The sequence below is a fragment of the Pituophis catenifer genome, unplaced genomic scaffold, assembly GCF_029215685.1.
Source record: "Pituophis catenifer annectens isolate HBS135680 unplaced genomic scaffold, rPitCat1.0.hap2 SCAF_1, whole genome shotgun sequence".
Lineage (NCBI taxonomy): Eukaryota > Metazoa > Chordata > Lepidosauria > Squamata > Colubridae > Pituophis > Pituophis catenifer.
The window spans coordinates 5,974,004-5,999,513 of record NW_027256881.1 but is presented as its reverse complement, the minus strand read 5'-3'; the positions used below and the strand labels follow the sequence as shown (position 1 = coordinate 5,999,513).

The window sequence follows — 25,510 nt, the reverse complement described above, 5'->3', positions numbered from 1 at the left end:
CAAACACAAGGCCCGTGAGCCGGATCCGGCCCGCAATGCAGGGGTAGGCTGCTGGGAGTTCTCAGGGGTTTGGGAGAACCTCTAGCTAGGATTCTGTGCAGTTCGGAGAACCCCCAAATCCCACTCCTGGCTGGCCCCGCCTACCCTGCCCCTCCCAGGAGTCCCCACATGGCCCGTTTTGGATGCAGGTAAGTGCATGGCATGCGCCATCGGGGAGGACGAAAAATGGGCCTACCAAAAGTTTAGGGTGTTTCCGGCCTCCAGAGGACCTCCGGAGCCTGGGGAGGCCATTTTCGCCCTCCCGGATGCTCAAGAAAAGCCTTCAGAGCCCGGGGAGGGCAAAAACGTCCCTCCCATGGTGCAGGAGCCCGACTAGGCCACGCCCACCATGTCCACGCCCATCCAGCAACCAGACAGAGAACCCCTTGCTAAAATTTTTGAAGCCCACCCCGTCGCAATGTGTTTAGATGTGGCCCAAGGGGCCATCCTGGAAAATGTAAGAGGCTGGCCCGTGTCACTTTGGCCCAGTCTACCCAATGCGAAGAGGAAACATGGCAGCAGTTTGGGGAGTGGCGTCAAGCTGGCCACACCCACCCAGTCGGCCACGCCCACCCAGTCAGCCACGCCCACTCCCCCCCCCGAGGTCAACCACAGCCCTGATGTGGCCCTGAATGAAATTTGACTTTGACACCCCTGATTTAGATTAGTTTAAAGAAATCCCACCTGTATTGTTTTTATAAATAACTCAATGCGGCAAACATATCCAAAACACCTTCCTCCTCCTATTTTTCCCACAACATCAACCTTGTAAGGTTCAGTTGGGTTAAGAGAGCATGACTGGCCCAAAGCCACCTTGCCAGCTTTCACACCTAAGGCAGGACTAGAACTCACAGTCTCCTGGTTTTTTATCCTGCTGCCTTAACCAGGCGACCAAATCTCCCTTTTTTAGCCAATGGCAAACCGCTTCTAAAATCTTCCCAAGGAAACTGTAGGGACTTGTCCAAGCAGTCACTAGGCGTCAACACTGACTCAAAAGCAGACACACAGGTTACACAGGCTATGGCTGTCCTACCTCCTTCATCTCCCTCATGAAGACACCAGGTGGTGGCATTCCCGTGGAAGATAAGTGGTGGCACAAGAACTACCAAGCTAGGAAAGAGAGGTGGGATATACAAATCCAGGGAACCTCGGGGGTGGGGGGAGCAGACTTGAGACTTCCAATCTTTCATCCTGGTACCACAACTGTATAGTAGTCAACCATTATGGAACAGGACAGTGTGAACTACATTAAAAAAATGTTGGTCCACATGCACCGGTTTAATATAATGATGGGTGGTCCTGCACTAGAAATCAAGATTGTGTGTTTTATGGACACAAGCCAGCTGGGTGACTTTGGGGCAATCACCAGGAGAACGTGAATTCTAGTCCCTCCTTAGGCATAAAAGCCTGCTGGGTGACTTTGGGCCAATTGCCAGGAGATGGTGAGTTCTAGTCTTGCCTTAGGTGTGAAGGCTGACTGGGTGACTTTGGGCTAATCACCAGGAGATGTGAGTTCTAGTCCTGCCTTAGGCATGGAAGCCAGCTGGGTGACTTTGGGCCAGGCCCTCTCTCTCAGCCCAGCCCAGTCCATAGGATTGTTGTGGGAAAAGAGGAGGCAAGGGCATTTTGTACTCTGCCTTGAGTTATACAAAATAAAGGCAGGATATACATTTAATTATACAGAAAATTAAAATATTTAGAAACAGAGATGAAAGAGGATGTGTAAATTCCTGAACCATGACACTGGTTCCTCCCACAAGGTAAATTAAGATTTTACACAGATAAATAGAATCAGATGAAAAGAGAAATGTCAAAAGATAAATATTGTCCATATTCTCTATTGCAGTCATTGACCAAAAGTATCAAATAAACAGGCAGGTGTCAAGAAGAGCAGAGGGATATAGATAAGATCAGTTGGGGGGGGGGGGGTGGAGGGAGGGAATGTGGAAAAGAATAGAGAAAGTGACAGAAAGAACTTACAAGTTTTATTCTTGTTTTATTTATTGTACCAAAATCTTTCGGAAGGAAGGAAGGAAGGAAGGAAGGAAAGAAAGAAGGAAGGAAGGAAGGAAGGAAGGAAGGAAGGAAGGAAGGAAGGAAGGAAGGAAGGAAGGAAGAAGGGAAGAAAAGAAGGAAAGAGGAAGGAAGAAAGGAAGGAGAAAGGGAAGAAAAGAAGGAAGGAGGAAGGAAGGAAGGAGGGAGGGAGGGAAGGAAGGAAGGAAGGAGGGAGGAGGGAGGGAAGGAAGGAAGGAAGGGAAGAAAAGAAGGAAGAAGAAAGGGAAGAAAAGAAGGAAGGAGGAAGGGAAGGAAGGAAGGAGGGAGGGAGGGAAGGAAAGAAAGAAGGATTGGGTTGATATTAAACATTCAGAAGACAGAGGTAATGTCAGCCACCATCTTTTGTGGATTCGCAGTTGATAGTAAAGAAATGGATGTGGTACTGTAGACAATGTTATTTTTCTGGACTTCAAAGTACACAAAGACCAAGTGCCTATTGGAGAAATATTTATTTATTTACGTTTTGAAATTTAAATTGTCCAATTATTGAAATTCCCTGGGGCATTCTCAATAAAACTCAATAAGAAACAATTTGAATATATATATGCATTCATATAAATAAAATACAAAACAGAAAGATCATACAGATTAGGTAGCATCAAGGGGCCCATTGAAAATCGAAAACAATACCAATTGAAATACAATTAAAATTGATTTAAAACCAATTAAAACACCTGGGAAAAATCAAAAGCTTTTCGCCTGGTATCGAAAATGATGCCGATGTGGGTGCCAGACAAGTCTCTTAAGAAGGGAGTTCCAGAGATGAAGAACTGTCAAGAAGATTAATCCTTTTTAAAACTAGAGAAAAGGTTAATCCTGAGGGTTGAAATCCACACATTTTAAAATAGTTAAGATTGGGAAACCTTGGATTAGAGAATCTGGTACCTCCTGATGTTTTGGAGTAAAATCAAGAGTTTCTTGCCACTGGCTACAATGGTTATTGCCATAGAAATAAAATCTGAGACACTTGCAAGGCTTCAGATAATCTAATTATTGGTCTAGGTTGATGACTCTCCAAGATTTAGGCAGGTATCTACCTCAGCTGCACCTGGAAAAACTGGAATTGAAACAAAGATTAAGGAGAGACATACCTCAGCTGACTAAACTTCCCCTTTCCTCTATTTCTGATTAATACTATGGATGTATTCACGCCACATGCTTTACCAGGTCACTTAAAGAATTAGTAGCGTCAAAGTGTACATTTTAATTCTGGTAAGGATTAGGCTTGCTTCTTGTAACACTGCATGATGGGAGTTAGTTTTGGGTTAATGCCCTTTATTAAACCCAGGAAATTGATTAAATCAGAAACTAGCTCTCTATTAGGACAGTGTTTTGTTTTAATATAATTTAATATATGTCGTTGTTGCTGTTGTTATTATTGCTAGGAAGGATCTAGACCAGTATTTCTCAACCTTGGCAGTTTTAAACTGTGTGGGCTTCAACTCCCAGAATTCCCTAGCAAGCATGAATTTGGTGGACTTAGAAAAAAAGGGCCTTCTCTGTGGTGGCTCCCTCCCTTTGGGAACATAATTCTCTCAGAGAATTTGTTGCTTTTCCACAAGGCCTTGAAGACATGGTTTTATCAATGGGCCTTGGACCCAATCAAGTGGCTCGTTTGATTCTGTTGTCACAACCACAGACGGGTTGGGATTTAAATTATGGGTTTTTAACTGCGGATTTTTAAGGCTTCGTGTCTTCCGGAGTCACTGTATAGAACAGGGGTAGGGAACTATGGCCCCTTTATGACCATGCTGGCTCAGGAATTCTGGGAGTTGAAGTCCACAGATCATAAAGGGGCGATAGTTCCCTACCCCTGTTCTACACAGTGACTCTGGGAGGTGTGTAGCCCTCAAAACAGGTCACAAGCCACTTGATTGGTTCCAAATGGGGTCCCCAGGCCCATTGACAAAACCATGTCTTCAAGGCTTTGCGGAAAAGCAACAAGGCTGGGTCAATCTTATCTCTGAGAGAATGAAGTTCCAAAGGGAGGGAGCCACTACAGAGAAGGCCCTTTTTCCAGGTGTATGCTTGCTAGGGAATTCTGGGAGTTGAAGTCCGCATAGTTTAAAACTGCCAAGGTTGAGAAATACTAGTCTAGATCATTAGTTCCACACACCTGGTGTAGAAATTGGGCAGTTATATACATTTATCTGTCACTACCAGATAATGTAATTATCTACCACTACCAGATAATAAGGTAGTGACAGATTTTATCTTCCTGGGCTCCAAGACCACCGCAGATGGGGACTGCAGCCAAGAAATTAAAAGATGCTTGCTGCTGGGGAGGAAAGCTATGGCAAATCTAGACAGCATACTAAAAAGCAGAGACATCACCCTGCCAATAAAAGTGTGTATAGTCAAGGCTATAGTTTTCCCAGTTGCAATGGATGGCTGTGAAAGTTGGACCCTAAGAAAGGCTGAGCACCAAAGAATTGAGGCCTTTGAACTCTGGTGCTGGAGAAGACTCCTGCGAGTCTCTTGGACTGCAAGGCGATCAAACCGGTCAGTCCTAGAGGAGGTCAACCCTGACTGCTCTTTAGAAGGCCAGATCCTGAAGATGAAACTCAAATACTTTGGCCACCTAATGAGAAGGAAGGACTCACTGGAGAAGAGCCTAATGCTGGGAAAGACTGAGGGCAAAAGAAGAAGGGGACGGCAGAGAACAAGGTGGCTGGATGGAGTCACTGAAGCAGTCGGCGTGAGCTTAAATGGACTCCAGAGGATGGTAGAGGACAGGAAGGCCTGGAGGAACGTTGCCCATGGGGTTGCGATGGGTCAGACATGACTTCGCAACTAACAACAACAACAATATACACATAATAAACAAGTTAGAAAGACACTCTAGAATAGATGGACAGCGGAATACCAGTTCTGTGTTATTGCCAAGGTGGCAATGTAAGCAGGTTCAGAGAGCTGATCTCAAGGGAGACTTTACCTCTACTAATATAATAAATGTTACCTTTCTTTTAATGTTAGATGTCACAGTGTAACCACTGTGTAGTATATTATTAAGCTGCAATTATAGTAATTATCCAACCTGTTGATGACTCTCTTTTCCTGCTTCAAAAAGGAACACCAGCCCTTTTTATTTGACACGCCAACCTATTACCAAGAACAAAATTTGATTACAAAGACTGGCTCTGTCAAGACCTGAATGTGTCAGCTGGTTCACTATTTTGGATGGACTTCAAGTTCACTGGGCTGGGGCCAAAAAAACCTAAGAACTTGTAAACATAGTCAAAAGTATAAAGCTTTCTTGGCTAGCAGTCAACAATCTCAACTTTCCTCAAATAGATCTGATGGCTTCTCAAATTAGTTTCTAGGAGGAAGAGATGTTAGAAGCAGTGGTGAAATTCAATTTTTTTTTTACTACCGGTTCTGTGGGTGTGGCTTGGTGGGCGTGGTGTGGCTTGATGGGTGCGGCAGGGGAAGGATACTGAAAAATCCCCATTCCCTCCCCACTCCAGGGGACGGATACTGCAAAATCCCCATTCCCTCCCACTCCTGGGAGAAGGATATTGCAAAATCTCCATTCCCACCCCACTCCAAGGGAAGGATATTGCAAAATCCCCATTCCCATCCCACTCCTGGGGAAAGGATATTGCAAAATCTCCCTTCCCACCCCACTCCAAGGGAAGGATATTGCAAAATCCCCATTCCCATCCCACTCCTGGGGAAAGGATATTGCAAAATCTCCATTCCCACCCCACTCTGGGGCCAGCCAGAGGTGATATTTGCCAGTTCTCCAAACTACTCAATATTTCCGCTACCGGTTCTCCAGAACCTGATGAATTTCACCCCTGGTTAGAAGCTTATCTAACAGTTTTCCCACACTCCAATCAGAGGCCTGAGTACAACTGGCTGGGGAGTTCTGGGAGTTGAAGTCCATATTCATGTAGTCCTCAACTTACAACCATTTGTTCAAAGTTACAACAGTACTGAAAAAAGTGACTCATGACCATTTTTCACACTTATGACCGTTGCAGCATCCCCATGGTCAGGTGATCAAAATTCAGACCCTTGGCAACTGGCATGTATTTATGACGGTTGCAGGGCGATTTTCTGACAAGCAAAGTCAAATGGGGAAGCCAGATTCACATAACAACTTTGTTACTTACTTAACAAGTACATGATTCACTTAACAACTGTGGCAAGAAAGGTCGTAAAATAGGGCAAAATCCACTTAACAACGGTTTTGCTTAGCAACAGAAATTTTGGGTTCACTTTTTTTCCCCCAAGTGTTTTTATTTTATTTTACATATACACATCATTGCGTGCACAGTGTGGCACCTGGGTATCATAGATTTTGGTGCAAATAAGAATAATAAGATTTATCATATTTGTTACATTCATCAAACTTACATAATTCTAATGTTAATACACATATCTGTATTAAGTCATAGTCTTTCCTTATTTAATTATTCAATGTTTCAATATATTATTCTAATGCCAATCACCATATTGTTTATACATACATGATAATTCCATTATTCAATTTTTTAGAATAGAATAGAGGAGGAAGGGACCTTGGAGGTCTTCTAGTCCAGCCTCCTGCTCAAGCAGAAGCATTTCAGATAAGTGACTGTCTAGTCTCTTCTTCAAACCCTCCAGTCATGGAACACCTGCAACTTCTGGTAGCAAGCTGTTCCATTGGTTAATTGCCTTCACTGTTAGGAAATTTCTCCTTAATTCCAGGTTGCTTCTCTCATTGATTAGTTTCCATCCATTGCTTCTTGTCCTGCCCTCTGGTGCTTTGGAGAATAATTTGACCTCCTCTTCTTTGTGGCAGCCCCTCAAATACTCGAATACTGTTATTATGTCACCCTAATTCTTCTTTTTTTTTAAGACTAGCCAAACCCAGATCCTGCATTAACATCAAAGCTCAACATTTTACTTTTCCCAGGATAGTATAAACTAGCCATTTCTGTAACAACAAATCTATTGAATCAGTAAAACCCAAAATCAATGTTTCATTTTTTTCCCACCTCAAGCACAAAGTCCAGAAGCGGTTTCCAAGTAGAAACAACAATACTTATATTCTTTTCTTTCATCAAAATGGTCAGTTTAGCCATCTCTGCTAACTCCATCAACTTTTGTAGCCATTCATCCATGGTGGGTGGGAATTGAAATGTCCTTCCATTTCTAATCTTCCCTCTGATTATTGCTTTTATCTCATTATATAAAAATGTGTATATTAATAATCCCACCTCTCTCTTATTTCTATCTCCATTCTAATGAGAATCAAAGCAGTGGTGAAATGTAAAATTTGTTACTACTGGTTTTGTGGGCGTGGCTTGGTGGTGGTGGGGGGAATGTGACTGAGTGGGCGTGGCCAACTTTTTTTTTTTTTAATTTTTAAAACCATTTTTTCTACAACCTCTTCGGCCAAAGGGGTTGTAGAAAAAATGCTTTTAAAAGCCTCTGACGATCCCAGTTGAGCCGCGCGATCATCAGAAGCTTTTTTTTTTTACTTTTAAAAGCATTTTTTCGACAGATGAGGTTGTAGAAAAAAATGCTTTTAAAAATAAAAAAAAAAACCTCTGATGATTGCGCGGCTCAGCTGGGCATTGGGGGGGGGGCAAGGATGTTTGCTACCGGTTCTCTGAACCACCTGCTGCCACCTGCTACCGGATCAGGCGATCCGGTCCAAACCAGGAGCATTTCACCCCTGAATCAAAGCATTAATTTGGATAACAGATGAGGGGTAAAAGGGAAATGTCTTGTTTAAAATATAATGGTGATGCAATTAAAATTAGAATGGAGAAATTTTGGGTTCAATTCTGATCATAAGTCCAAGGACTACCTGTTATGTTAAAATTGCCAAGCGTGAGCAGTGTTGAGCTAAAGCCCCAGACCCAGCAGGAAATTTACTGTATTCCAAGCTGGAAATGTCTGGAGACATAGACAGCCAGATGATAAGAGAGATGGATTTTAACAATGCAAAACATGCTGCGTTGTTATAGGAAGTAGACATCTATAACCTGCAATTCATCCTGACACAACAGGAAACCAAGCTACATCCGAGAGGAAATTCATACCTGGTTTTCACACTCAGTCTGAGATTTCCCTCCAGACAGACACTGGCATTCCTGGGCCAGATGCTTCACATTTACAAATCAGTCCTGTGCATGTTGACTCAAAAGGGAATCGGCAAGTACAGGTAGTCCTTGATTTACAACCATTCATTTAATGGCCATTTGAAGTTACAACACATTGAAAAAAGTGACTTAGGACAGTGGTGGTATTCAGCTGGTTTTATCCGGTTCGGGAGAACCGGTAGGAGTGGCTGTGGGAGGCTCCGCCCATCCACCTGGACGTCATCACATCCCGTTTTTGACACTCTGCGCACGCGCAGAAGGTCCTGCGCATGCATGGAGGTGGCGCGTGCGAACTCCCATTTGCGAACCGGTAGCAAAGGTAAGTGAATACCATCCCTGACTTAGGACTGTTTTTTCACACTTCTGACCATTGTGGCATCCCCGTGTCATGTGATCAAAATTCAGGCATTTGGAAACTGGCATGTATTTATGATGGTTGCAGTATCCTGAGGTCATGTGACCACCTTCTTGTGTGACCTTCTGACAAGCAAAATTAATGGGGAAGCCAGATTCATTTAACAACCATGTTTCTAACTTAATGACTGCAATGATTCACTTAACCATTGTGGCAAGAAAAGTCATCAAAATGAGGCAAATTTAACTTAATAACCGTCTTGCTTAGCTCAGTTGGGCTCAAAAGTTGAGGATTACCTATATTTATGGAGTTGCAATTCGAAAGAACATGCCCTGAATTTCAGTTTAGAATTCATAAACCAGTTAGCATTACCAATTAGCTTACATGGCCTACTAAAAGCTTAAATCCCATTATTAAAAAAAATAAAAAAAAAAATAAAACGAGTGCACTGTTTAATTATTGTCCCGCAAGACAACAATTATTTGGAAAGGTTTTTAAATTGCAACATACTCTCTTAAACATGCAGAAGTTTGGCAATCTAATTTAGGATTTCAATAAAAAACTTATTCTAGAATAAAACATTAAAACTTGATGAGATTCTTCTCCCCCTCATATTAATTATTTATCTATACATTTGTTTCCTGTTTTCTATCATTAAAATTGACTTAAGATGTATACAGTAAAACCAGCTGTGCGCAATCAGCTATAAAAAGGATAGAAAAATAGCTGACATCAAAGGTAAGGTATATTATAAGGTTATGTTATTATTCAAAGAACTAGTCTAGTTTTTATTCTTGGCTAAAGTCATGCCAAATTAATTAACAGATTAAGCATAGACTTAGAGTTGCACCTTCAGTAATTAGATTTTTATTTAATTAATTGAAGTGAGTAAGAAGTGAGAATTAATTGAAGTTACTTCAGGAGTAAAAAAGAAAAACCCAACATAGTATCTAACCACACCACTAAAGTCCTGTCTGTCTCTCTTTTTTAACATACTTTGCATGTGTAAACCCCTGAATTAAATTCCTATTTCTCACTGAATTTGTTTTTCCTGAAATAGTATCTTTATTCCAATTTATATTGCAGTTTCTGAAGGGAAATCTAGGATCCGTTGATCTATAATAATGGCATTATCTCTACCAAGAGGTTACAAGGGAGAGGAAAACACATTGAATGCGCTGGAATATGTAAGAGTGTGTGGGTGTGTTTGTGTGTTATATCACATGACTTGCTTCTTTTCTAAGTTTCACCAAAACAAGCAGAAGGACTACTCTAAGACAAAGAATGGATAAAGCAAATAATTGATCACTCAGGATTATGATTAAGTTAACCACAGTTTATTAGTCTATTAACCTAGTTTTCATCTTCGCCTGACACACTAAGCTAGCTATGCTGTTTAATCTCTACTAAAATCTGTTTGCTCACTCAATGGTTGTGCAAAAAGAGCCAATGTTTGGGAAACTCATGTGGTCTTTGGCATAAGATTGATTGTCAAACCATAGCAAGGATCATTCAGATGGTTTATCCAAAGCACCAGAAGGCAAAATATGAAGCAATGGATGGAAACTAATCAAGGAGAGAAGCAACCTAGAACTAAGGAGGAATTTCCTGACAGTGAGAACAATTAATCAGTGCAACGACTTGCCTCCAGAAGTTCTGTGGGTGCTCCATCACTGGAGATTTTAAAGAAGAGATTGGATAACTATTTGTCTGAAACAGTGGTGTAAACTCACAACACCACGTCGACACAAGATATAGCACTTAGCACTTTCACTTATATATCACTTCACGGTGCTTCACAGCCCTCTCTAAGCAGTTTACAGAGTCAGCACATTGCCACCAACAATTTGGGTCCTCATTTTACCCACTTCGGAAGGCTGGAAGGCTGAGTCAACCTTGAGCCTGGTGTGATTTGAACTGCCGAACTGCAGGCAGCTGGCAAGCAGCAGAAGTAGCCTGCAATACTGCACTCTAACCATTGCGCCACCGTGGCTCATAATGTTATATATCCATGATGGCGAACCTATGGCATGCGTGACACAGTTGGCACGCATAGCCATATCAGTGGGCACACGAGGTCAGCTCCAGCGCGCATGCACACGCCGGCCAGCTGATTTTCGGGCCTTCTGGGGCCACCAGAAGTAGGAAAACAGGCTGTTTCCTGCCTCCGTGGGGCCTCGGGGGAGATGGGGAAGGCCCGTTTTTCTCTCTCCCCAGGCTCCAGAGCCTTCTAGGAAGGAACCGGTGGGACCGGAAGTTGGCAAACAGGCAATTTTCGGCCTCCAGAGGGCCTCCAGGGGGGTGGGGAAGGCCATTTTCGCCGTCCCCAGATTCCTAGAAAGGCTCTGGAGCCTGGGGAGAGCAAAAAACAGGCCTTCCAGTCGCACTGGAAGTTGGCAAATGGGCCATTTTTGGCCTCCAGAAAGCCTCCAGGGGGGTGGGAAAGGCTGTTTTTGCCCTCCTCAGACTTCTAGAAAGGCTCTGGAGCCTGAGGAGAGCAAAAAACGGGCCTTCCGGTCCCACCAGAAGTTGGCAAACGGGCTGTTTTTGGCCTCTGGAGGGCCTCGGGGGGGGGGCTGTTTTCACCCTCCCCAGACTCCTAGAAAGGCTCTGGAGCCTGGGGAGAGAGAAAAACGGGCCCACCGGGCCATCACGTGCCAGAAGGGGGAGGGGCGGGGCGGGTCATGTACACATGCGCGGGGGCGGGGCGCATAGAATTATGGGTGTGGCCACACACGTGTGTGACCGCCCCACGCTCCTGGCACGTGATGGCAAAAAGGTTAGCCATCACTGTTATATATATCGCAACTTTTCCCCACTTCACTAAATCAGGGGTGGCTGTGGCCAGCACATGATGCATCCAGCCCATGGGCCGCGGGTTTGACACCTCTGGTCTGAGTGATACAGGTAGTCCTCAATTTATAACAAGTTCATTTAGTGACTGTTCAAAGTTACAATGGCACTGAAAAAAGTGACTTATGACCGTTTTTCACAGTCAGGACCTTTGCAGCATCCCCATGATCCTGTGATCAAAATTCAGATACTTGGCAACTGGTTCATATTTATGACGGTTGCAGTGTCCCAAAGTAATGTGATCACCTTTAGCGACCTTCTGACAAGCAAAGACAACGGGGAAGCCAGATTCACCAGGTTTACTAACTTATCAACTGCAGTGATTCACTTAACAACTGAGGCAAGAAAGGTCGTAAAATGTGGCAAAACTCCTTTAACAAATGTCTCACTTAACAACAGAAATCTTGGGCTCAATTGTGGTCGTACGTCGAGGACCACCTGTATAGGGTTTCCTGCCTGAGCAGGGGTGGATTAGAAAACCTTCACGTTCCCTTCCAACTGTTATTTTGTTATTCTGACCAACCGACCAAGCTTATTTTCACACCTAAGTCTCTTTAAGTTTCAACTCAAACATAACTTGCAGGATATGGCCCAAAAAGTCAAGATGGCAGCTATGGCAATGTGACTGAAGCTCCACCCATTTCTATGCACATAGCAGGTAGAAGAACAGAGTGCAGCATCCAAAAAAGCCAAGATGGCAGCTGTGGTAATATGATTTATTTATTTGTTCAACTTGTATGCCGCCTTTCTCCGAAGACTCAAGGCGGATCAATCACCACAGCTGCCATCTTGGCTTTCTTGGATGCTGCAGACACCTTTATTCCTTCAAGTATGTCCCCGACAAATCCTGCCCCCAAAGTTTGCAAACTCCTAGTCAGTTAACCAATAATGACAAATGAAACAGGAGGGAGATTATTTTCAGAAATAGGATGTCAAGTTATTAAGATTGAATCTAGATCGGGATTCAATCACCAGGACCAGAGCTTTACTCTTCCGAGCTTTCAAACTCGTGCTGGAGCCCATCTTCAGGGAGCTTCTCTCCACTGGAATGTGTGGTTTGAGATATTTAAGTTACTCCCTGGAGAGATTAGCCATGTTACCATTATTGTTACACACAATGGACACCTGAGTGAACTATCAACCAACGGAACAGAAGTTGCCTTCAGAAGTTGTGGGAGCTTCATCACCGGAAGCTTTCAAGACTCGACTGCCATGTGTCAGAAGTGGTGTAGGGCAGGGCTCAGGGGTGGGTTCTACTTACCTTTACTACCGGTTCGCAAAGGTAGCGCGCGCACACTTCTGCACATGCGCAGATCATCAATTATGATGTCTGGGCAGGTGGGCGGAGCCTCCCGCCACTTTTACTACCGGTTCTAAAGAACTGGACAGAACCAGGAGCAACCCACCACTGGCACGGCTATCAAACTCAATTTCATTGAGGGCTGCATCATGGTTGTATTTGACTTGGGGGGGGCTGGATGGGCATGGCCAGGGTGGGTGTGGCCAGCTTAACATCACTCATGTCATGGGGCACCTGTGGTGGCCCAGGCAGGGCTGGGGGGGATCCTCCTGCAGCCCTCTGCCAGCGAAAATGGAGCCCAGGAGGGCCACACACGGCTCTCTCGAGCTCCGTTTTTGCTGGCAGAGGCACCACGGGCCGGTCCTTTGCTATTTCCAGGGCGGCCCCACGGACCAGATCTAAGCACCCCATGGGCCGGATCCAGCCTGCAGGCCTTGAGTTTGACACCCCTGGTTTAGACCTTCTGCTTGGGCGGAGGGTTGGACTAGATGACCTACAAGGTCCCTTCCAACTCTGTTATTTTGTATTCTGTAACTGCAATTCTGATGCGATATTCCAATTGAAGGAAAGGTTTCTGAGCAGTAAAAAATAAACTGTTAAATATTTCCAGTATAGCTACGAAACATGCTCATCTTACCAGCACTATTACACCCACAAACATCCCTGGAATCTAAATAGCTTCCATCCAGCGAGATTTCAACTGGAGGATTTATGCCTTCATTTAATAGTGGGGAGCTAATGAAATTTAAGAGAAGCTAATTTTGTCGTCTTTTTTTTTTTAAGGGATCTTCTGATTTAACCCACTTCAGCACTATGAAGCGGTATATAAGTCTAAGTGCTATTGCTATGCCTATTGCAGGCTGACTCTGCCCACTGCCAGGAGTTCGATCCTGACCGGCTCAAGGTTGACTCAGCCTTCCATCCTTCCGAGGTCAGTAAAATGAGGACCCAGATTGTTGGGGGCAATAGGCTGATTCTGTAATTTCCTCAGAGCGGGCTGTAAAGCAGAGGTCCCCAATCTTCCTGGCTTTGCGGACCAGCAGCAGGGGAGGAGAGGGGATGGTTCCCAGGCCATGCAGGTGGCAGGCACATGTGCTCACAGGTCGATTTGTGTGAGCGGGGGAGGTACCTGCACTCACTCGTGCAGCTCCATTTGCACACCTGCCACTCACACAAGTGGAGCTGCATGGATGAGCATGCTTGCCCACCGCTTGCATGGCCCGGTTCCGAATAGGACATGGCCCGGTACCGGGCTGCAGCCTCTGGGGGTTGGGGACCACTGCTGTAAAGCACTGTGGAGCGGTATATACTGTACTTTTCGGAGTATAAGACACTTCCTCCCCCCAAAAGAGAGTGAAAATATTGGTGCGTCTTATACATCGAATACAGCCATTTTTGGCCTCCCGAAACCCCACCCCGCACGTCCCGTTTTCACCAAAAACAGGCCTGTTTTTAACAAAAACGGGATGCACAGAGGGTTTGGGAGGCCTGCAGAGTGCTCCTGGCACCTGGGGAGGGCAAAAACACAATGCATGGGGGGTTTGAGAGGCCAAAAACGTTTCTGGCCTCCCAAACCCCCCCACGCATCATGTTTTTGCCCTCTCCAGCCCCCAGGAGCACTCTGAAGGCCTCCCAAACCCTCTACACATCCCATTTTTGTGAAAAACCTGGGGGCCGGGGAGGGCAAAACCGGACGCGCGGAGGCCAAAAACTATTTTTTTTCTTGTTTTTCTCTTCGAAAACTTGGTGCGTCTTATACTCCGGTGCGTCTTATAGCCTGAAAAATACGGTAAGTGCTATTGCTATTGTTGGAAGCTGGCTGAGAAGATCACATGACCCCAGGATGCTACAACCATCCTAAATACATGCTGGTTGCCCAGTGCTGAATTTTCATCATATATACCGTGGGGGATACTGCAATGGTCATAAATGCGAGGATCAGTTGTAAATATCCCTTTTTTTCCAGTGCTGCCAGAACTTCGAACAGTGGCTAAAAGGATGATTGTAAATCAAGGACTATCTGTGGGGCAGTGGTGAAATGTAAAATTTGTTACTACCGGTTCTGTGGGCGTGGCTTGGTGGGATGACTGGGTGGGCGTGGCCAATTTTTTTTTTTTACTTTTAAAAGCATTTTACAACGTAAAAAAATGCTTTTAAAAGGCTCTGATGATCCCAGCTGTGTTGCCCGATCGTCAGAGGCTTTTGTTTTCTTTTAAAAGCATTTTTTTTGGCCGAAGAAAAAATGCTTTTAAAAGTAAAAAAAAAAAAGTAAGCCTCTGATGATCGCACGGCTCAGCTGGGCATGGGGGGGGGAGGGATTTTTGCTACCGGTTCTCCAAACCACCCACCGCCATCGCTACCGGATCAGACGATCCGGTCCGAACCAGGAACATTTCACTCCTGCTGTGGAGCCTGATGGGTCCCTGAGGCAACCATCAGCAGTAGAAGCTCATATACTTTGGGCATGTGCTACAAGTAGATTCTGAACTTGAAAAAACAACTGGGATTGATGATGTTGAAGGATTTGGAAAGGAAGACAAACAGATGAGGTAGGCCGATGGGATTGAGAAGATCCCTGGAAGATCCTGAAAGAGCTGCTTAATATTACTAGTCCTGGGTGGAGATCCAGTTTGAAGGAGAAAAGTCAATCTGGAACAGGTATGGACATGCATATCCCACCTGGCCTTCCACGTAACTCAAACACATGTTTTCCTGCAGGAGCCCACAAACAGATGAGTTTTGTTAACAGCAGATGTTACACAGACACCCACAAACACCGAATCCCCTTTGAATCTGGATCTCAGCACAGGGCTACAAAAGGTTGCATTGACTTCATCAGACGAGAGGGTGACAAGTTCGTTGCCAAGAAACGAAATCAAAACTTGCAAGCACTCAAGTTGACAAATCTGAGATCTCAACCCCATTAGCTTCCCAGAAAGCCTTGAAAAACTTGGCTCCTTTTTCTGGCACAAGGGCTGAGATCTTGGCAGACTCTCACCTGTATGGTTTGATGGGATTCTGGTTTTCAGACCCCCCCCCTTAGCTTTGTTGCACAGGTAGTTTTCAACGTATAACCATTTATGACAGCAGAGGTGGCATTCAGCAGGTTCTGACCAGTTCTGGAGAACCGGTAGCGGAAATTTTGAGTAGTTTGGAGAACCGGCAAATACCACCCCCCCATCTATTCTCTGCCTCCCGAGTCCCAGCTGATCGGGAGGAAATGGGGCTTTTGCAGTAACCTTTCCCTGGAGTGGGGAGGAAATGGGGATTTTGCAGTAACCTTTCCCTGGAGTGGGGTGGGAGATTTTACAGTATCCTTCCCCTGCCACGCCTACCAAGCCACGCCCACAGAACCCGTAGTAAAAAAATTTGAATCCCACCGCTGTATGACAGCATTAAAAATGTGATTTATGATAGGTCCTCCCACTAACAATCATGGCAAGATTTCCTGTGATCAAAATTAGGGCACTAGGCAACCGCATGTATTTATGATACTTATGGTGTTCTGGGGGTCATGTGACAATCATGTGACCTTCCCAACTGGCTTTTGACAAGTAAAGTTAATGGGGAAGGCGGATTTGCTTAATGACCATGCCAATCATTTAACAACGGTGGCAAAGAAAGGTCACAAAATTGGGTGCGACTCACTTAACAGCCACCTCATCTAGCAAGTTCTGATCGCACTGGTCCTAAACTGAGGATTACCTGTAACGTTCTATTATTTCATGTTTAGGTTTTGCCTTATGAACAGTCACAAGATCAGAATGGGCAGCTATTTAAATTCTATAAATAAACACAAACAAACATTGCCACCTGATTAACAAGTATTTGAACTGTTATTTACTGCCCTCAACTGAGCCGTCAGTGATCTAGGAATAATCCTGCAGGCCTACTTTGCAGGGGTGTTGTATGGATTAGGTAACACTCAGCTGTTAAAAAGGGGATGATGTGGGATGGAGCAATGGAAGGATATAGTGACGTGATGGCGAACCTATGGCACGCGTGCCACAGGTGGCACACAGAGCCATACCTGCTGCAACCGATAACCTCCCACCAACCAATACGCTCTCACAGAGTAGGCCTACTCATAGTACCATCATTAAAACAATGTCATCTAGTAGTTCCAAGGGAGAGCCTTCTCTGTGGGGGCACCTACTCTTTGGAACAAAATACCCCCTGGAATACGAATAATCCCAGATCTTCGCACTTTCCGACGTGCCCTGAAGACCTTTCTGTTTCAACAAGCAGGGCTAGCATAAACATCTAAATTCTATGTCAAGGTCTTAGCAGATACACCAAGTTGACTCAATTTATTATTTACTGTTTATAAAAAAAAAATTATTATATGTATATGAAATCTTAATCTGTTCACCGCCCTGAGTCCTTCGGGAGAAGGGTGGTATAGAAATTCAATAAATAAATAAATAAATAAATAAATAAATAAATAAATAAATAAATAAATAAATATCTGTGGGCACGCGAGCATTGCCCTAGCTTAGCTCCAGCGCACATGCGTGTGGCAGCCAGCTAATTTTCTGGCCTTCCGGCCCCACCAGAAGTCGGGAAATGGGCTGTTTCCAGCGTCTGGAGGGCCTCCGGGGGGCTGGGGAAGGCCGTTTTCGTCCTCCCCAGGCTCCAAGAGGCTCTGGAGCCTGGGGAGGGCAAAAAACAGGCCTATTTGGCCCACCATACTATTGTGTGCCAAAAGCGGGGGGGGAGCATGGGGGGGGTCACACGCGCAAGTGCGGGGCGGTGGGGCACATTGAATTATGGGTGTGGGCACGCCTGCACGTGCCCCACCCCCCGCACTCCCCCTGCTTTTGGCACGCGATGGCAAAAAGGTTAGCCATCACTGATATAGTGGCTGCTGGATGTCTTCCACATCTTCCTGAACTACAGGTAGTTCCCAACTTACAAGCGCTCATTTAGTGACCAGTTGAAGTTACAACGGCCACATGCTCAGGGCCAGGGTACCTTCGAGACCGCCTTCTACCCCATAACTCCCAACGACCGGTAAGATCCCACAGAGTTGGTCTCCTCCAAGTCCCGTCAGCTAAACAATGCCGGCTGGCGGGCCTGCGGGGGAGGGCCTTCTCTGTGGCTGCCCCAGCTCTCTGGAACCAGTTACCTCCTGAGGTCCGGACCATCCCCATCCTATTGGCCTTCCGAAAAGCGGTGAAGACCTGGTTTTTCCGGCAGGCCTGGGGCCGTTAATCTCGCTCTTGCGATCCGGCGAGATCCGGCCATGAATGGTGTGAATGAGTTTTAATGTTTTTAACGTTTAAATGTTTTTTATAATGATTTTAAATGTATTGTGAGCCGCCCTGAGTCTTTGGAGAGGGGCGGCATACACATATAATTAATAAATAATAATAATAAAGGAGCCCTGGTAGCGCAGCAGACTAAAGCACTGTTATTAACATCAGCTGCCTGCAATTACTGCAAGTTCAAATCTCACCAGTCTCAAGGTTGACTCAGCCTTCCATCCTTTCTAAGGTAGGTAAAATGAGGACCCAGATTGTGGGGGCAATAAACTGACTTTGTATAAAATATACAAAAGTATGACGGCTGTTGCTTAACGCATTGTAAACCGCCCTGAGTCTCCGGAGAAGGGCGGCATATAAATCAAATCAAATAATAATAATAATAATAATAAATAAATGCACTTCACATAACTCCATTACTAAATTGACCCGCTGAGGTGATTAGCCAGAAAGGTCGCCAAAAAGGGGGGGGGGCAAAGTTCCCTTAACAACTGTCTCCCTTAGCAACAGAAATCTTGGGACTGAACTGTGGTCGCAAGTCAAGGACTACCAGTCCTGAGGGGATGGAAGCCCTGTCTTCCCCACCCCACCTTTCCACGGACGCTTCCCGAGCCAGACGTCGGATCCGAAGCAGCCGCAGGGAAAAACCCACCGGGACGCCAGCCTGTCTCCCGCCCACTCGCTCGGCCACGCTTGAGCCGGGGGTGGCTGGGTGGGGGTTGGACTAGAGGACCTCCAAAGGCCCTTCTCCAATTCTGTGATTCTGTCATTTATCCAGCCAAAGCCTCCCCACCTCCGGCGCTTCAGGTGTGCGCTCGCCCACCCGGGCTTTTCCTCCTTTTTTTAGCAGCTTAGCGCAGGAGCCAGCCCGGGGGTTGTGGTGGGGGAAGCGGTCCCAGCCCCTCCGCCGCCCGGCCCTTCTCTTCCAAATTGCGGGGAGAACCGAGAAACCGAGCCCCGGCTAAGGGGAAGGCTTGACTCCGAAAAGGCCGCTCCGGAGCCTTCCCCGCGTGGGCTCGGCGGGTGCGCAGCAGGCGAACGAGGGGGGCGGGCGCGGCGGCGCGATCGGCGGAGCCGGGAAAGCGCACAAAAGCCAAGCGGCTGGGGGCTTCGGCCCTCGGAAGAAGCAGCAGCAGCAGAAGAAGCAGGCAGCGGGGATGGGACGCCCGATCTCTGGAGGAGGAACCCACCGCTCCCTGTAAGCCACCTACGTTAGTTTGCTCAAGTTGGCCCCCTTCCTCTTTACTCCGTCCTCCGTCCGAAAGGCTCCCCCGCCGGTTGCCGGAGACGATCCGGTCCTTCAGGCCGGGAGGAAGGCGAAAGCGACGGCGGCGGCGGTGGTGGTTGCTGCCATGCTCGGGAGCCCCCCCGTTGCAAATCACACCGGAGCGGAACGTATTAAGGAAGGCCGGGCTGGCTGGGTCTCCCCTCGCTTTTTTCCCCTCCCTTCTTTTCTTTTCCTTTTTTTTTTCCTCCTTTTTCCCAGCCTAGCGGCCGAGGGTTTGAAATGCAGCTCGAGCTACACACACACACACACACATATATTTTTGAGCAGTGTATATATATATATATATATCAGTGTATATATATACACTGCTCAAAAAAATAAAGGGAACACAAGCAGAAGACATCCGAGATCTGAATGCATGAAATAGCCTTATTAAATACTTTGTTCGTTACATACAGTAGTTTATACACTGCTCAAACAACTAAAGGGAACACAAAACTACTGTATGTAACGAACAAAGTATTTAATAAGGCTATTTCATGCATTCAGATCTCAGATGTCTTCTGTTTGTGTTCCCTTTATTTTTTTTGAGCAGTGTACACACACACACACACACACACATATATTGCTCAAAAAAATAAAGGGAACACAAGCAGAAGACATCCGAGATCTGAATGAATGAAATAGCCCTATTAAATACTTCGTTCTTTACATACAGTAGTTTATACACTGCTCAAACAACTAAAGGGAACACAAAACTAATGTATGTAACGAACAAAGTATTTAATAGGGCTATTTCATGCATTCAGATCTCGGATGTCTTCTGCTTGTGTTCCCTTTATTTTTTTTGAGCAATGTATATACACACACACAAAAAACAACACACACCCATGGGAAGGGATGCCCCGGCCGCGAGGGACACGGATTTAGGAAGAAGGGACGGGGTGGGTAGGGGCTGGCCAGGCGATCGGGAGGGGAAGGGGCGTTGGGGGGAGGGGGAGAGGAAGAGGGCACGGGTCTTGGGCTGGACTCGGTCAGCTTATTCTGGGGGGGGGAGTGTAAAGAGTTGGGAGGGTCCGTAGAAGTCATCTAGTCCCACCTCTTTCCCAGGATCCATTCAGAGTAGGTTTGAATTTGGGGACTTCCAATTCTGGGAGTTGGAAGTCCGCAAGCCTTAAAGTCACCCAAGATTGGACACCTTTGTACTGTAGACTAGAGCAGGGGTCTCCAACCTTGGCAACTTTAAGCCTGGAGGACTTCAACTCCCAGAATTCCCCAGCAACTTTTAAGCCTGGAGGACTTTCAACTCCCAGAATTCCCCAGCAACTTTTAAACCTGGAGGACTTCAACTCCCAGAATTCCCCAGCAACTTTTAAGCCTGGAGGACTTCAACTCCCAGAATTCCCCAGCAACTTTAAGCCTGGAGGACTTCAACTCCCAGAATTCCCCAGCAACTGGGAGTTGAAGTCCTCCAGGCTTAAAGTTACCAAGGTTGGAGACCCCTGGACTAGAGAATCTCTGACCGATGACCCTTAGCTTCTCTGTCAAGACCTCTAGCATCCTGGGGTCAGGTCACCCCTACCCTGACTGAAAGCCAAACCCGAAACTACATCTCTTCACATTGTCCTTCAGGTCAGGTGAAGTTTCTCGAATGAGCCGCGTCTTTTACAAACTGTGTTTCTCGGTTTGGTCCGCTGGGGGGAAAGTCATTTTGCAAGAGTTAGGTGGGCAGCGTATAAATTTCATCAATGAAAATATGAGGAAAGGGGTTAAGGACGCTGTAGTACTAACGTTTTCTCGACAGCACGAAGTGGTACTGGAATAAACGGGTACATCCCTCAGTTTACCCTCGGGAAAATTGGGATGAGTGATAGGGTTTATTAGATTTTTAACCCACCTTTATTACTTTATAAGTAACTCACAGTGGCAAAGATACCTTATTCTCTTTCCTCCTACTTTCCCCACAACAACCCTTTGAGATGGATTGGGCTGAGAATGACTGGCCCAAGATCACTCAGCCATTCCTCCCCCACGATGAAACTAGAACTCATCGTCTCCTGGTAATTGGCCCAAAGTCACCTAGCTGGCTTTCATGCCTAAAGTGGGAATAGAACTCATATTATTTCTAGGCCAGCACTTAACCATCATATCCCCCTTTTAATAACTTTTCAAGGCTTTTCTTTTCATTTTGTAAGGATGAGTGGGAAGAGGTGTCACTTTTCAAAGGTGTGAAATCTTTTGGGAGATATAGCCCACATTATGGTGCTTTTGTTTCCTTACCCCACTCCGCCCCTTTCCTCTTCCCCACCCGCAGAATTGGCTGGGAATTACTGAAGTAAGACATAAATACTGAAGTATTTATGTCTTACTTCAGTGTCTAAGCTGTAATTCTGGGCAGTTCATAGATGATTAAAACACAGAACAAAAAACCCACCATAATACAAGCAGCTGCCCTTTGTCAAGATAAACTGCACAAGGTAAAATGCAGCATCCTGGCTCATACCTGTAGAAAGAGCCAGATCGTTCTAGCTCAGGGGTCTGCAACCTTAAACACTCAAAAGAGCCATTTGGACCCGTTTCCCAAAGAAAACACCGGGAGCCACAAAACCCTTCCCGTGCCTGACTATTTCTTGAGCAGCCACAAAATTAGGTTTTCTTCTAAAACTTTTCTTGGATTTATCCATGGTTGGCCTACCAGGGGTTGAAAAGCTCAATAAATCGCGTGCTGGCGGGTGTCGCACATTGGCTGTTGTGACGCATATTTTGAGTGACGGAGCCGCAGCAGAGGGGTGAAAGAGCCACATGTGGCTCCAGAGCCACAGTTTGCTGACCCCTGTTCTAGCCCTATCCTAAATATAAGCAAGTTGGGGCCATATGTATATAAAGGAGGCAGCATCTTCATAAGGCATTGCAACAGCCAAGACGTGTTTCCTGGATCCTATGGGATGCTATTGTTTTATTGTTGAGGCCAGGACGACACCAAATTTGGTAGCAGGTGCATTACTACCTTCAAGGCAGGAGGCATCACCTGCTCCATATCATACCACCACCTGATTCCAATCACACAGCCCTACTTGGCCCCCACTCTCACAAATAGCCACCCATGATAGGGATCCAGCCCACAGGTGGTAGGTCTCATACTGCCCAAAACATGACCCAGTTCCATGAGTTCCACCAACTCAAAAGAATCCCCAAATGAAATGCGAGAGGTCACCTCGGTTGGCTCTGCTAAAATAGCATCTAAACCAGTCTTGCATGTCTGTTGTTCAGCAAATTCTTAGGTAGATTAAAAAACCTTGCTAGATTGTCCTTGACTTAAAATCATTCACTTAGCGGCCATGCAAAATTACAACAGCACTGTTGCTGACTTACGACAACCATCACAGCATCCCCACAATCATAATCAAGAGCCACAGTGGCGCAGTGGTTAGAATGCAGTACTGCAGGCCACTTCTGCTGACTGCCAACTGATTTGAAAACAAAACGAATTTATGCTCGCTGATACTTCCGCTATCAGGAAGATCCAAAACTTTGGGGAAGGTCTGCAACCAAAGGATCCACATCCCACTTTTTCTTCTTGTGGGTGAGCAAGTGTGACTTCACGACTACTGAGGAAGACTGGGTGTGTGTGTGTGGTGTGTGGATACCTTGAGTGAAATTGATAGCAAAGCTCAAAAGACACCCAAGTTTTTTAACCACACAATGGTTTGCATAAAACACCAAGCCATAATTGCTTTACAAATTAGCTGATATTACACAATAGGTCAGTCCATAACGGCTTGTGCAAACACATCCTGCGAGCATTAAATAGCCACTCAGGACAAGAATGTTTTCATCATATGCTTCATTAATGGTGCCTAGCTGTGTTCATACACAGACCGCAAATCAGCTACCCATTGTAGCATAGTGTAGCCTGTTTTATTTGGTTTTTATTTATTGCCTCACAGGCCAAGGCCAAAGCAGTAGTATAGCTTTCCGTGTGAACTCAGTTTGTGAGGTTAATTTATGCTTCGTTGTGTTGCAAGAACCCAGGAAATAGGGTTGAATAATGCCACGGATTTGCATCTGCAGGATTTAAAAAATGGAATCTAAGGAAATCAGTAGGATATAAATACGTCATTACATTGTACCAAAGTTTCATTTATCCCAATATTCTTAGGCCAGTTTTGCATTTTTGTAGCCTTGCTTAGTGACCATTCAAAGTTATGACAGACCTCAACAGAGCTACTTACGACCCAATTCCAGGTGAGCCCCTCACTTAACTGCATTTTGGGAGCTTGGCAACAAGCTTGCATTTCTGACCCTTTGCAGTGTCCCATGGTCATGTGCCCAGAGGTTTTGCTGGGGTTTTTTGGCCAGTTTTTGGCATTTATTTCTAGTTTCCAGCAAAAAAAACTCCCATTCAGTAAAAAAGATTAGTAGAATAGAATAGAATAGAATAGAATAGAATAGAATAGAATAGAATAGAATAGAATAGAATAGAATAGAATAGAATAGAATAGAATGGCCAAGTGTGATTGGACACACAAGGAATTTGTCTTGGTGCATATAATAACCAATAACATATAATAACCAATAATGCAAAAGTCATAAAATCTGGTAGTCACACAGTGACCCACTTAATGGTGACTTATGACTGTAATTCCCAGCTCAGTTTTGGTCGTTAACTCAAGGACTAACTGTACTAATAATTGTCCCAATGGACAAATAACTCTTGGCATGCAGAAAGTTCAGGATTCTAAATCCTGAACTTGGAGCCTGGCACTCCCATGATTGATCTACTCATCTTTATAAAGCAAATTCACTACATTTGGCACTCAGATCTGCCATTTGATTCCTCAAGATCATCATGACAGGCAAGCAAGATTCCCATGTTGGAATCTCTGCAGCAAGGGTGTCAAACTCAAGGCCAGTGGACCGGATCCAGCCCACAGGGTGCTTAAATCTGGCCCATGGGGCCAGCTTGGAAATCTTAAAAGGACCAGCCCGCAGTACCTCTGGCAGCCAAAACAAGGCACGGGGGCCCACACACTGCCCCCCTGCACCATGTTTTCAGCCTGGACGACCTCCTGCAGCACTGCCAGCCAAAACAGGGCATGGGGGCCCCCACATGCACACACACCCTCGTGCCCCATTTTGCCAGCAGGGTGCTGCAGGAGGAATCCATCCCTTCTCAACCCTGCCCCCACCCCACCCCACCAGCCAGCCCAGAGAGAACTACAATGCTGATCCAGCCTTCAAAGAAATCCAGTTTGACATCCCTGCTCTGCACCATCCTTAGTGTAACTGGAAAAGCAACAGCTATGGAGAATTTCTTACTACCAGTTCTGTGGGCGTGGCTTGGGGGGGTAATGTGACAGTGGGCGTGGCTTTTTTTTTTTTTTTTTTTTTTACTTTTCAAAACATTTTTTCTACAACCTCTTCGGCCGAAGAGGTTGCAAAAAAATGCTTTGAAAAGCCTCTGCTGATCAGGCAACTCAGCTGGGATCATCAGAGGCTTTTCAAAGCATTTTTTTAAATCACCTCTTTGGCCCGAGGTTGCAGAAAAAAATGCTTTGAAAAGCCTCTGACGATCCCAGCTGAGCCGCGCGATCATCAGAGGCTTTTTTTAAAAAAACTTTTAAAAGCATTTTTTCGGCAGAAGAGGTTGTGATCCGGTCCGAACTGGGACCATTTCACCCCTGCTTTAGAGGGCTTCTAGTCCAGGGCTCTCCAACCTTGGCCACTTTAAGACTTGTGGACTTCAACTCCCAGAATTCCGCAGTCCAACCCCCTACTCAAGCAGAGACTACTATTTCAGACAAATGGCTATCCAGTCTGTCCTTTAAAGCCTCCAGTGTTGAAGCACCCACAACTTCCGAAGGAAAGTCATTCCACTGGTTAGTTGTTCTGTTAGGAAATTTCTCCTTGGTTCTAGGTCACTTTTCTCCTTTAGTTTCCATCCATTGTTTACAATTAGATTTACAATTAATTTACAATTTGATCAATCCGTACTGTAAATAAAGCCAGGCTAACAATCTTAATGCTTGTGCAGATGTGTTGGTGCCTGCTGTCTTCAGCACCCTTAACATGATCACTCAGGCTGATACGCAATGGGAACTATAGTTCCAACACATTTGGAGTGCACTATTCAAGGATGACCAAGATACACCCCAGATAGCAATTTGCTCCATGTAGTAGCAGACAAAAGGCACAATCTTCCAGGAGTTTCTTACGCAAGACCCTGACATTTGCATATGAAACAAGTCTTATTTACCTATATCTTCAAATGAAACTGTTTCATTCACATCATCAATCGCCATGCCTTATATTACTCTG

General features: G+C 45.4%; 1 protein-coding gene across 3 annotated transcripts in view; it reads right to left on the bottom strand.

Moving 5' to 3' along the window:
* CUEDC1 (CUE domain containing 1) overlaps nt 1–19,399 on the bottom strand; it is a 108,862-nt gene extending 89,463 nt beyond the window's left edge. For all 3 annotated transcript variants that reach the window (XM_070945349.1, XM_070945365.1, XM_070945357.1), the window contains exon 1: nt 19,176–19,399. The gene's annotated coding sequence lies outside the window, so the exon portion shown is untranslated. The remainder of the gene's footprint in view (nt 1–19,175) is intronic.
* Between the last annotated feature and the right edge of the window lie 6,111 nt (nt 19,400–25,510).